The sequence below is a fragment of the Rhipicephalus microplus genome, unplaced genomic scaffold, assembly GCF_043290135.1.
Source record: "Rhipicephalus microplus isolate Deutch F79 unplaced genomic scaffold, USDA_Rmic scaffold_559, whole genome shotgun sequence".
NCBI classification, from domain to species: Eukaryota; Metazoa; Arthropoda; class Arachnida; order Ixodida; family Ixodidae; genus Rhipicephalus; species Rhipicephalus microplus.
Window position 1 is genome coordinate 5,533 of NW_027465119.1, and position 11,968 is coordinate 17,500.

Consider the following 11,968-nt stretch of genomic DNA (forward strand, 5'->3'; position numbering starts at 1 on the left):
GCCCCGGCTGACGTGGTTTTCGTTTTTCCGTGCCGCCCCGGCTGACGCGGTTTTCGTTTTTCCGTGCCGCCCCGGCTGACGCAGTTTTTGCGCCGCCCCGGCTGACGCGGTTTTCGCGCCGCCCCGGCTGACGCGGTTCCGACTTTGCACTTTTTGGCTCACCCCGGCTGGCGGCCCACTCACTCGATCGCCAGGTCTGTTTGCCCCGGTGGTTCCACCGCCAGGCTTAAGCGCGAACTTTTTTTGTTTGTTTTCTTTTGATTAAGCGCAAGCTTTTTTCTTTGTTTTCTTTTGATTAAGCGCGGGCTTTTTTCTTTGTTTTTTTTGCATTCGCCCCGGCAGACGCGGTTTTTGCGCCGCCCCGGCTGACGCGGTTTTTGCCGCCCCGGCTGACGCAGTTCGGACTTAGCACTTTTCGGCTGTGCCTGGCTGGCGGCCCACTCACTCGATCGCCATGTCTGTTTGCCACAGTTTTCCCGGTGGTGCCGCACCCGGGCTCGCCCCGGCTGACGCGGTTTCGTGCCGCCCCGGCAGACGCGGTTTTCGCGCCGCCCCGGCTGACGCGGTTTCGTGCCGCCCCGGCAGACGCGGTTTTTTGCCGCCCCGGCAGACGCGTTTTTTTTTTCTTTCGCCCCGGCTGACGCAGTTTTCGCGCCGCCCCGGCAGACGCGGTTTTCGCGCCGCCCCGGCAGACGCGGTTTTTTGCGCCGCCCCGGCTGACGCAGTTCGGACTTGGCACTTTTTGGCTGAGCCTGGCTGGCGGCCCACTCACTCGATCGCCATGTCTGTTTGCCACAGTTTTCCCGGTGGTGCCGCACCCGGGCTCGCCCCGGCTGACGCAGTTTTCGCGCCGCCCCGGCTGACGCGGTTTCGTGCCGCCCCGGCAGACGCGGTTTTTTGCGCCGCCCCGGCTGACGCGGTTTTTTGCCGCCCCGGCTGACGCAGTTCGGACTTGGCACTTTTCGGCTGTGCCTGGCTGGCGGCCCACTCACTCGATCGCCATGTCTGTTTGCCACAGTTTTCCCGGTGGTGCCGCACCCGGGCTCGCCCCGGCAGACGCGTTTTTTTTTTTTCTTTCGCCCCGGCTGACGCAGTTTTCGCGCCGCCCCGGCTGACGCGGTTTCGTGCCGCCCCGGCAGACGCGGTTTTTTGCGCCGCCCCGGCTGACGCGGTTTTTGCCGCCCCGGCTGACGCAGTTCGGACTTCGCACTTTTTGGCTGAGCCTGGCTGGTGGCCCACTCACTCGATCGCCATGTCTGTTAGCCACAGTTTTCCCGGTGGTGCCGCACCCGGGCTCGCCCCGGCTGACGCAGTTTTCGCGCCGCCCCGGCTGACGCGGTTTCGTGCCGCCCCGGCAGACGCGGTTTTCGCGCCGCCCCGGCTGACGCGGTTTTTGCCGCCCCGGCTGACGCAGTTCGGACTTAGCACTTTTCGGCTGTGCCTGGCTGGCGGCCCACTCACTCGATCGCCATGTCTGTTTGCCACAGTTTTCCCGGTGGTGCCGCACCCGGGCTCGCCCCGGCTGACGCAGTTTTCGCGCCGCCCCGGCTGACGCGGTTTCGTGCCGCCCCGGCAGACGCGGTTTTCGCGCCGCCCCGGCTGACGCGGTTTCGTGCCGCCCCGGCAGACGCGGTTTTTTGCCGCCCCAGCTGACGCAGTTCGGACTTAGCACTTTTTGGCTGAGCCTTGCTGGCGGCCCACTCACTCGATCGCCATGTCTGTTTGCCACAGTTTTCCCGGTGGTGCCGCACCCGGGCTCGCCCCGGCAGACGCGTTTTTTTTTTTCTTTCGCCCCGGCTGACGCAGTTTTCGCGCCGCCCCGGCAGACGCGGTTTTCGCGCCGCCCCGGCAGACGCGGTTTTTTGCGCCGCCCCGGCTGACGCGGTTTTTTGCCGCCCCGGCTGACGCAGTTCGGACTTGGCACTTTTTGGCTGAGCCTGGCTGGCGGCCCACTCACTCGATCGCCATGTCTGTTTGCCACAGTTTTCCCGGTGGTGCCGCACCCGGGCTCGCCCCGGCTGACGCAGTTTTCGCGCCGCCCCGGCAGACGCGGTTTCGTGCCGCCCCGGCAGACGCGGTTTTTTGCGCCGCCCCGGCTGACGCGGTTTTTTGCCGCCCCGGCTGACACGGTTCGGACTTTGCACTTTTCGGCTGTGCCTGGCTGGCGGCCCACTCACTCGATCGCCATGTCTGTTTGCCACAGTTTTCCCGGTGGTGCCGCACCCGGGCTCGCCCCGGCAGACGCGTTTTTTTTTTTTTTTTCTTTCGCCCCGGCTGACGCAGTTTTCGCGCCGCCCCGGCTGACGCGGTTTCGTGCCGCCCCGGCAGACGCGGTTTTTTGCGCCGCCCCGGCTGACGTGGTTTTTGCCGCCCCGGCTGACGCAGTTCGGACTTTGCACTTTTTGGCTGAGCCTGGCTGGCGGCCCACTCACTCGATCGCCATGTCTGTTTGCCACAGTTTTCCCGGTGGTGCCGCACCCGGGCTCGCCCCGGCAGACGCGTTTTTTTTTTTTCCTTCGCCCCGGCAGACGTGGTTCCCCCCCCCCCCCTCCGTCTTTCTTTTTGTTTTTTTTTTTCGCCGCGGCTGAAGTGGATTTTTCGGTGCCTCGACGCCCCGGTAGTCGCGGTTTTTCCGTTTCCGCACGGCCCCGGCTGACGCTGCTCGGTCACAGTCGCCTTTTGTGGTGATTGCAGACTTCTTGAGCGCGGGTGTTTTTTTTTTTTGTTGTTGTTGTTGTTTTATTACGCATTCGCTCCAGCAGACGCTGTTTAGACTTTTTGTTTCCTCTTTTATCCTGCGACGAGGTGACGAGGTTTATTCGGTGCCCCGCCGCCCCGGCTGAAGTGATTTTTCCTGTCCCGTGCCGCCCCGGCTGACGCGGTTGGGACTTCGCGTTTGTTCGGCCGCCACGGGTTTTGGCGCACTCGCTCGGTTGCTTGTTGTTGCCACTTGTTGCGAACCCAGGTTTCTTGAGCGAGCGCGGGCGTTTTTTCTTCCTTTCTTTCTTTGTTCTATGTGTTAGCGAATCGGCCTTTAATATCACACGAGGACTCACAACCAACAATTTTCAGTTTGAAGTGTAAAAAATCTGCAGGTGTTGACGTAACTGACTTGCCCCGTACCCTTGAGTACATCCATGAAGTTCTCGTAGTACTACTAAATCGCATTATTCCAAGTGGAGAAATTCCCATAAACTTGCAAACCTCTACACGAAAATCGGTGCGCGTGATAAAGTTGAAAATTATCGTCCGATATCAAATGTGCCTTCTATAACACAAATTCTAGGAAAAAAAAAAAAAAAAACACTTGTTCGCCGTTTTCTGCGCCGTGACTGGCAGCACTCCGGCGAAGCGAAACGGGGTCGATTCGAGCACGATATCGGCGTCTTTCGACGTGCTCGCCGGCGACCGTCGCACGAGTACGTCGCACGAGCGCGTCTGCCGGGGCGCCGTTTGCGAAGCCGACGCAAAAGTGGGAACCGCCGCTCGGATGATCGCCGCTTTCGGCAGAGTGAGTGTTGGCACTCCGGGGAAGCGAAACAGCGTGAATGCGCCCACGAAATCGGCGTATTTTGAAGTGCCCGCCGGCGACCGTCGCACGAGTACGGTAAACCGCGTCAGCCGGGGCGTAGTTCGGGACGCCGACGAAAAAGTGGGAAGCGCAACTCGGATCTTCGCCGTTTTTGCAGGAGTGAGTGGCGGCCCTCCTGCGAGACCAAGAAGCATCGATTCGTGCACGAATTCGGCGCCTTTCGACGTGATCGCCGGCGACCGTCGCTCGAGTAGGGCAAACCGCGTCTGCCGGGGCGGGCTTCGGGACGCCGATGCGAAAGTGGGAAACGCTGCTCGGATGTTCGCCGTTTTTGGCCGAGTGAGTGCTGGCACACGGGCGAAGCCAAACGGGGCCGATTACGGCACGATATCGGCGTCTTTCGACGTGCCCGCCGGCGACCGTCGCACGAGTACGGTAAACCGCGTCAGCCCGGGCGGAGTTCGGGACGCCGATGCGAAAGTGGAGAACGCCGCTCGGATCTTCGCCGTTTTTGGAGGAGTGAGTGGCGGCACTCCGGAGAAGCCAGGGAGCGCCAATTAGCGCACGATATCGGCGTCTTTCGACGCGCTCGCCGGCGACCGTCGCACGAGTAGGGCAAACCGCGTCTGCCGGGGCGGGGTTTACGACGCCGACGCAAAAGTGGGAACCGCCGCTCGGATGTTGGCCGTTTTTGGCAGAGTGAGTGCTGGCACTCCGGCGACGCGAAAGAGCGCGAATGCGCCCACGAAAGTGGCGTATTTGGACGTGCGTGACGGCGACCGCTGCAGGAGTACGAAAAACCACGTCAGCCGGGGCGAGCGACACACGGCGGTCTGGGTGCTTATCGCTGCTATTATAGGGGCACCCCGGCAGACGCAGAAAAAAAAAAAAAAATTTTCGACCTTCTTTTTTGCTGGTCGAGCTCGGGTAACCCAGGTCGCAATGGGAGCCGCGCACGAAAGCGGCGTCGCGAGACGCGTTCGCGGTCGCTAGTCGCACGAGCTCGGCAACCGCGTCAGCCGGCGCGGAGTTCGGGATGCCGACGGCTAAGTGGGTACCGCTGCTCGGATGTTCGCCGTTTTTGGCCGAGTGAGTGCTGGCACTCCGGTGAAGCCAAGGAGCGCCAATTCGTGCACGATATCGGCGTCTTTCGACGTGCCCGCCGGCCACCGCCGCACGAGTACGGCAAACCGCGTCTGCCGGGGCGGGGTTCGCGACGCGTACGCAATAGTGGGAACCGTCGCTCGGATGTTCGTCGTCTTTGGCCGAGCGAGTGCTGGCACTCCGGCGAAGCGAAACGGGGCCGATTCGGGCACGATATCGGCGTATTTCGACGTGCTCGCCGGCGACCGTCGCACGAGTACGGCAAAGCGCGTCTGCCGGGGCGAGGTTTGCGACGCCGACGAAAAAGTGGGAAGCGCCGCTCGGATCTTCGCCGTTTTTGCAGGAGTGAGTGGCGGCCCTCCTGCGAGACCAAGAAGCATCGACTCGCGCACGATATCGGTGTCTTTCGACGTGCCCGCCGGCCACCGCCGCACGAGTACGGCAAACCGCGTATGCCGGGGCGGGGTTGGCGACGCCGACGCAAAAGTGGGAACCGCCACTAGGATGTTCGCCGTTTTTGGCAGAGTGAGTGCTGGCACTCCGGCGAAGCGAAAGAGCGCGAATGCGCCCACGAAAGTGGCGTGTTTGGACGTGCTTGACGACGACCACCGCAGGAAAACGAAAAACCACGTCAGCCGGGGCGAGCGACCCATGGCGGTCTGGGTGCTTATCGCTGCTATTATAGGGGCACCCCGGCAGACGCAAAAAAAAAAAAAAAATTTTTTTCGACATTCTTTTTTGCTCGTCGACCTCGGGTGACCCAGGTCGCAGTGGGAGCCGCGCACGAAAGCGGCGTCGCGAGACGGCTTCGCGGTCGCTAGTCGCACGAGCTCGGCAACCGCGTCTGCCGGGGCGGAGTTCGGGACGCCGACGGCTAAGTGGGAACCGCCGCTCGGATGTTCGCCGTTTGTGGCCGAGTGAGTGCTGGCACTCCGGCGAAGCCAAACGGGGCCGATTCCGGCACGATATCGGCGTCTTTCTACGTGCTCGCCGGCGACCGTCGCACGAGTACGGCAAAGTGCGTCTGCCGGGGCGGGGTTTGCGACGCGTACGCAATAGTGAGAACCGTCGCTCGGATGTTCGTCGTCTTTCGCCGAGCCAGTGCTGGCAATCCGGCGAAGCCGAACGGAGCCGATTCGGGCACGATATCGGCGTCTTTCCACGTGCTCGCCGGCGACCGTCGCACGAGTACGGTAAACCGCGTCAGCCGGGGCGGAGTTCGGGACGCCGATGCGAAAGTGGGAAGCGCCGCTCGGATCTTCGCCGTTTTTGGAGGAGTCAGTGGCGGCACTCCGGTGAAGCCAAGGTGCGCCAATTCGCGCACGATATCGGCGTCTTTCGACGTGCCCGCCGGCCACCGTCGCACGAGTACGGCAAACCTCGTCTGCCGGGGCGGGGTTTGCGACGCCGACGCAAAAGTGGGAACCGCCGCTCGGATGTTCGCCGTTTTTGGCAGAGTGAGTGCTGGCACTCCGGCGAAGCGAAAGAGCGCGAATGCGCCCACGAAAGTGGCGTGTTTGGACGTGCTTGACGACGACCACCGCAGGAAAACGAAAAACCACGTCAGCCGGGGCGAGCGACCCATGGCGGTCTGGGTGCTTATCGCTGCTATTATAGGGGCACCCCGGCAGACGCAAAAAAAAAAAAAATTTTTTTCGACATTCTTTTTTGCTCGTCGACCTCGGGTGACCCAGGTCGCAGTGGGAGCCGCGCACGAAAGCGGCGTCGCGAGACGGCTTCGCGGTCGCTAGTCGCACGAGCTCGGCAACCGCGTCTGCCGGGGCGGAGTTCGGGACGCCGACGGCTAAGTGGGAACCGCCGCTCGGATGTTCGCCGTTTGTGGCCGAGTGAGTGCTGGCACTCCGGCGAAGCCAAACGGGGCCGATTCCGGCACGATATCGGCGTCTTTCTACGTGCTCGCCGGCGACCGTCGCACGAGTACGGCAAAGTGCGTCTGCCGGGGCGGGGTTTGCGACGCGTACGCAATAGTGAGAACCGTCGCTCGGATGTTCGTCGTCTTTCGCCGAGCCAGTGCTGGCACTCCGGCGAAGCCGAACGGAGCCGATTCGGGCACGATATCGGCGTCTTTCCACGTGCTCGCCGGCGACCGTCGCACGAGTACGGTAAACCGCGTCAGCCGGGGCGGAGTTCGGGACGCCGATGCGAAAGTGGGAAGCGCCGCTCGGATCTTCGCCGTTTTTGGAGGAGTCAGTGGCGGCACTCCGGTGAAGCCAAGGTGCGCCAATTCGCGCACGATATCGGCGTCTTTCGACGTGCCCGCCGGCCACCGTCGCACGAGTACGGCAAACCTCGTCTGCCGGGGCGGGGTTTGCGACGCCGACGCAAAAGTGGGAACCGCCGCTCGGATGTTCGCCGTTTTTGGCAGAGTGAGTGCTGGCACTCCGGCGAAGCGAAAGAGCGTGAATGCGCCCACGAAAGTAGCGTATTTGGACGTGCTTGACGGCGACCGCCGCAGGAGTACGAAAAACCACGTCAGCCGGGGCGAGCGACCCACGGCGGTCTGGGTGCTTATCGCTGCTATTATAGGGGCACCCCGGCAGACGCAGAAAGAAAAAAAAAAATGGGGACATGGCGTGCGTCACCGTGCGGCTTCGCAGCGTTGCCGAAGTCGCCGAGCCCTTCGACTGAGCCGAACGGCGGACAGGGAACGTTGGTCGGCCGTTCTAACCTGTCGGTGCCACGCCGAGACGTCGTTAAGGAAAACCGCGTCGTGGGCCTCTACGACGCCGTCGAGTCGTTGTACGTTTGGTGTCCAGCGTGTCGGCGGCGAGTAGCGGACACGTCGTTCACGACTTCGGTCTTTCGCAGTCGACGCGAACTTGCGGAGAGTCGTGGTGCCTCACGTTTTCGGCAGAAACCGCGGCGGAATTTTCCCGTGCGTGCGCGCACGACCTCGGTGCTGTGCCGTCAGCGTAGTGTTGCACAAACTCGTGGCCTACCCAAGGTGCGGTACGTTTGCGGCCGTATCCTCGGTGGGAATTTCGTGAGTAGGGTCGCAAATTCTACGACCTCGGCGGGTTTGAGAGCGACGTAGACTTGTGGCACGCTCAACATGCCACACGTTTCGGGGCACACCCGCGGTGAAATTTTCTCGAGTACGCTCGTATTAGGGCCCAAGGAGGTCTGGGTACTTATCGCTGCTATTATGTGGGGGTTCTCGTGAGCGGCGTACGCGAAAGCGACCGGGTGTCTGATATGCGGCGGGCTTCGGCCTCGTCAAGCGTGTCCTCGGGTCTGCTCCAGGGGAATCCACGGCAGTCGTCTGCAGCCTCATCCGCTTGATGCGTTAGGGGCTGGTTGTCGGACGGTGCCGTTTTACCACGATATCGAGGTGTGTTCCGTGTCGTCCTCGGGCGATTCAGATGCGAAAGCGCCGAAGACGCGGGCGTGACCCGTCGTCTGGCGGCTTTGCAGTCTCGGCTCCGTTGCTAGTTCCGGCCGGTCCACCGACAGTGCAGCGGGCTTGGGCAACCCGCACGGCGCGACCGAGTCGATGCAACGAAAAAGAGCGAGCATGAACGTGCTTCTTGCCGCACGGCTCCCACTCGTCTTTCGGGAAGGTTGTGCCGTAGCGAGCTCGAACGCCGTCATCTCGGAGTGCAAAATAAGCGTGTTGGGGCGCCTGAAGGTGGCCTCCGCCGCACACAGACTGCGTCCGGCCCGCCGAGGGCGAGGACGGACGCGCAGTCGAACGATTACCTGGTTGATCCTGCCAGTAATCATATGCTTGTCTCAAAGATTAAGCCATGCATGTCTAAGTACATGCCGAAATAAGGCGAAACCGCGAATGGCTCATTAAATCAGTTATGGTTCCTTAGATCGTTTCTTCCTACTTGGATAACTGTGGCAATTCTAGAGCTAATACATGCAGTGAGCCTGGAGCCCTTTGGGTAACGGGTGCTTTTATTAGACCAAGATCGATCGGGTTTCGGCCCGTATTGTGTGGTGACTCTGGATAACTTTGTGCTGATCGCATGGCCACGAGCCGGCGACGTTTCTTTCAAGTGTCTGCCTTATCAACTTTCGATGGTAGGTTACTTGCTTACCATGGTTGTTACGGGTAACGGAGAATCAGGGTTCGATTCCGGAGAGGGAGCCTGAGAAACGGCTACCACATCCAAGGAAGGCAGCAGGCGCGCAAATTACCCACTCCCGGCACGGGGAGGTAGTGACGAAAAATAACAATACGGGACTCTTTTGAGGCCCCGTAATTGAAATGAGTACACTCTAAATCCTTTAACGAGGATCAATTGGAGGGCAAGTCTGGTGCCAGCAGCCGCGGTAATTCCAGCTCCAATAGCGTATACTAAAGCTGCTGCGGTTAAAAAGCTCGTAGTTGGATCTCAGTTCCAGACGAGTAGTGCATCTACCCGATGCGACGGCTCGGACTGAACATCATGCCGGTTCTTTCTTGGTGCACTTCATTGTGTGCCTCGAGATGGCCGGTGCTTTTACTTTGAAAAAATTAGAGTGCTCAACGCAGGCGAGTCGCCTGAATAAACTTGCATGGAATAATAGAACAAGACCTCGTTTCTGTTCTGTTGGTTTTTGGAATACGAGGTAATGATTAAAAGGGACGGACGGGGGCATTCGTATTGCGGCGCTAGAGGTGAAATTCTTGGACCGTCGCAAGACGAACTACTGCGAAAGCATTTGCCAAGAATGTTTTCATTGATCAAGAACGAAAGTCAGAGGTTCGAAGGCGATCAGATACCGCCCTAGTTCTGACCATAAACGATGCCAACCAGCGATCCGCCTGAGTTACTCAAATGACTCGGCGGGCAGCTTCCGGGAAACCAAAGTATTTGGGTTCCGGGGGAAGTATGGTTGCAAAGCTGAAACTTAAAGGAATTGACGGAAGGGCACCACCAGGAGTGGAGCCTGCGGCTTAATTTGACTCAACACGGGAAAACTTACCCGGCCCGGACACTGGGAGGATTGACAGATTGAGAGCTCTTTCTTGATTCGGTGGATGGTGGTGCATGGCCGTTCTTAGTTGGTGGAGCGATTTGTCTGGTTAATTCCGATAACGAACGAGACTCTAGCCTATTAAATAGGTGCGGGGTTCCCAGCACCTTACAACCTTCTTAGAGGGACAAGCGGCTCCTAGCCGCACGAAACAGAGCAATAACAGGTCTGTGATGCCCTTAGATGTCCGGGGCCGCACGCGCGCTACACTGAAGGAAGCAGCGTGTCTTTATCCCTGTCTGAAAAGACTGGGTAACCCGTGGAACTTCTTTCGTGATTGGGATAGGGGCTTGCAATTGTTCCCCTTGAACGAGGAATTCCCAGTAAGCGCGAGTCATAAGCTCGCGTTGATTACGTCCCTGCCCTTTGTACACACCGCCCGTCGCTACTACCGATTGAATGATTTAGTGAGGTCTTCGGACCGATGTCCGGCGCGGCCTTTCGGTTGCGCCGGTCTGTTGGAAAGATGACCAAACTTGATCATTTAGAGGAAGTAAAAGTCGTAACAAGGTTTCCGTAGGTGAACCTGCGGAAGGATCATTAACGGATTGTGAAGGGTGAGCGCCTCAGCTGCGTCTGCGCCCGACACTTTCTGCCGCTGACCCCGTTTGGACGCGGGGTCGGCTTTTCCCCACGGGGCTGCCTGAATGTGGAGCGGCACCCCGTGACAAATTGTTGCGCCCAGCGGACGCCAACACCGCGACCTTGGACGGTCGGCCAGGTGGCGGACGCGGGTACAAACGGCGCAACGCACTCATAGGTCGGCTTTCGACCCGCCACTGCACCGTGGCTCGAAGCGCTCGAAATGCGCGACCCGACCGCTGCGGGACCGCCTAGTACTGTAAACAGGAGCGGCGGAGCGCGAACGGCGAGTCGTGGTTACGTCGGTAGAAGGCGAGGCTGCGCGTTCCCGAAACGCCAGCCGAGTGCCCTCCCGACCGTTCGAGCGTGCAAGAACGAGACCCGACAATCGCGCGGCGACTGCCAAGTACGAGAGGAACGGCACAAGCGTCGGCGGTCGGTCAAGGAACTGGCGATGTGACGGGTCCGCTGTGCACCAGTGCATACCGTCCCGCCGTCCGCGGCAAGCGCCTCCGCGTCCTCGGGTGACGGAGGCTGCCGGTCGGTTCTTGCAGGCGAGGGATCTCGCTGGCACCGGTTCGCGTTGACGCGCGGCCGGTCATGGCACGGCGATGCGACGGCCGAGGTGCGCAGTACTCGATGGAGGAACCGCACGCTCCGATGACCGTCCCGCCCTCCGCGGCGTATGCGTACCGACCGTAATGGTTGCAGCAGCGCCGGCCGGCTTTTGAATTCGCCACACGAAACACGGTGCGAGATCGCGGTTAGGGGAGCGTCGACGTTGCCAGGCGTTTTGCTTGCTGCCGAGGGAAAGGCGGCACGGCCACGTCGCGCTCGTCGCGATTAGCGGGTCTGCGCGCTTTGGGAAGGTGCCGCAACGACTTGCCGAAAGAGGAAGCACGGAAGAACGAGGGACTTGGACGTCCCGACAATTGAACGCACTTGCGGCCAGGCCCTTGCTGGCTTCGTTCTTCCGCCTCGAGTAGGCTCGTACGCGGCTCCGGCGCCGAAAGTGGTCCTTGGCACCGACTTCGGTGGACGTGGGAAGTGCCGCGCAAGTACGGCGCGCCTGGCTCCACCTGTTGGCTAAAGTAGGCAGCCGGATCGGCATTTTGGTGTGCGGTGGCAAACCGTGGATGCGAAAAAAGCTTGTGCGATTTCGTGGAACAAAAAGCGGGGGTCCCCCTTTTTATGCGGAGGAGACCGACCCGCCCGCCGTGGTGAACCGCGACGCCACGGTAAAAACGGGAGAGGCTTGTCGATGGGACCGTGCATCCCGCGCTCCACGGAGGCCGGGAGGCGGCCGCCCGAGGAAATGTGTAGCCGTCGAGGCCCGCATCTGCGTGCACTCTTATCCAAATGGGTGTACCGCAGGCATTTTCTGGTTAGGCGGGCCAATGAGAGCGAGCACACAACGATACCTACGGGTCCGGCTTGGAGAACCGGCTTCGACGCCTCCCGAGTATTTATAGAGGGGTGGACCACGAAAGCACTCGCAAGTAGCGGAAGCGAAACGCCGTCCGAAACACACCGTTTGCTCGATTTGCGGCAGCCGAAAAAGGCGCGGCAGAGTTTTGGAGTCCAAGCGTGCGCTGAAAAGCGCCCTTCTTGGCCACTGTTTGGCCGAGTGCCAGAAACGTTTGGTTTTGACTGTACGGAATTGAACAAACACTTTTTCACGACTCTAAGCGGTGGATCACTCGGTTCTCGGGTCGATGAAGAACGCAGCCAGCTGCGAGACTTGGTGTGAATTGCAGGACA

The 11,968-nt window shown here is 60.6% G+C and overlaps 2 non-coding genes across 2 annotated transcripts in view; both read left to right on the forward strand.

Annotated features, from left to right (window-relative positions):
- The first annotated feature begins 8,353 nt into the window (after positions 1 to 8,353).
- Positions 8,354 to 10,168, forward strand: LOC142795136 (small subunit ribosomal RNA). Its single transcript, XR_012892790.1, has one exon. It is a non-coding gene; the product is annotated as a small subunit ribosomal RNA (ribosomal RNA).
- Positions 10,169 to 11,887: 1,719 nt separating this feature from the next.
- LOC142795131 (5.8S ribosomal RNA) overlaps positions 11,888 to 11,968 on the forward strand; it is a 153-nt gene continuing 72 nt past the window's right edge. Inside the window, exon 1 of the ribosomal RNA XR_012892785.1 lies at positions 11,888 to 11,968. This exon is cut by the window's right edge and continues 72 nt beyond it. This is a non-coding gene — a ribosomal RNA (5.8S ribosomal RNA).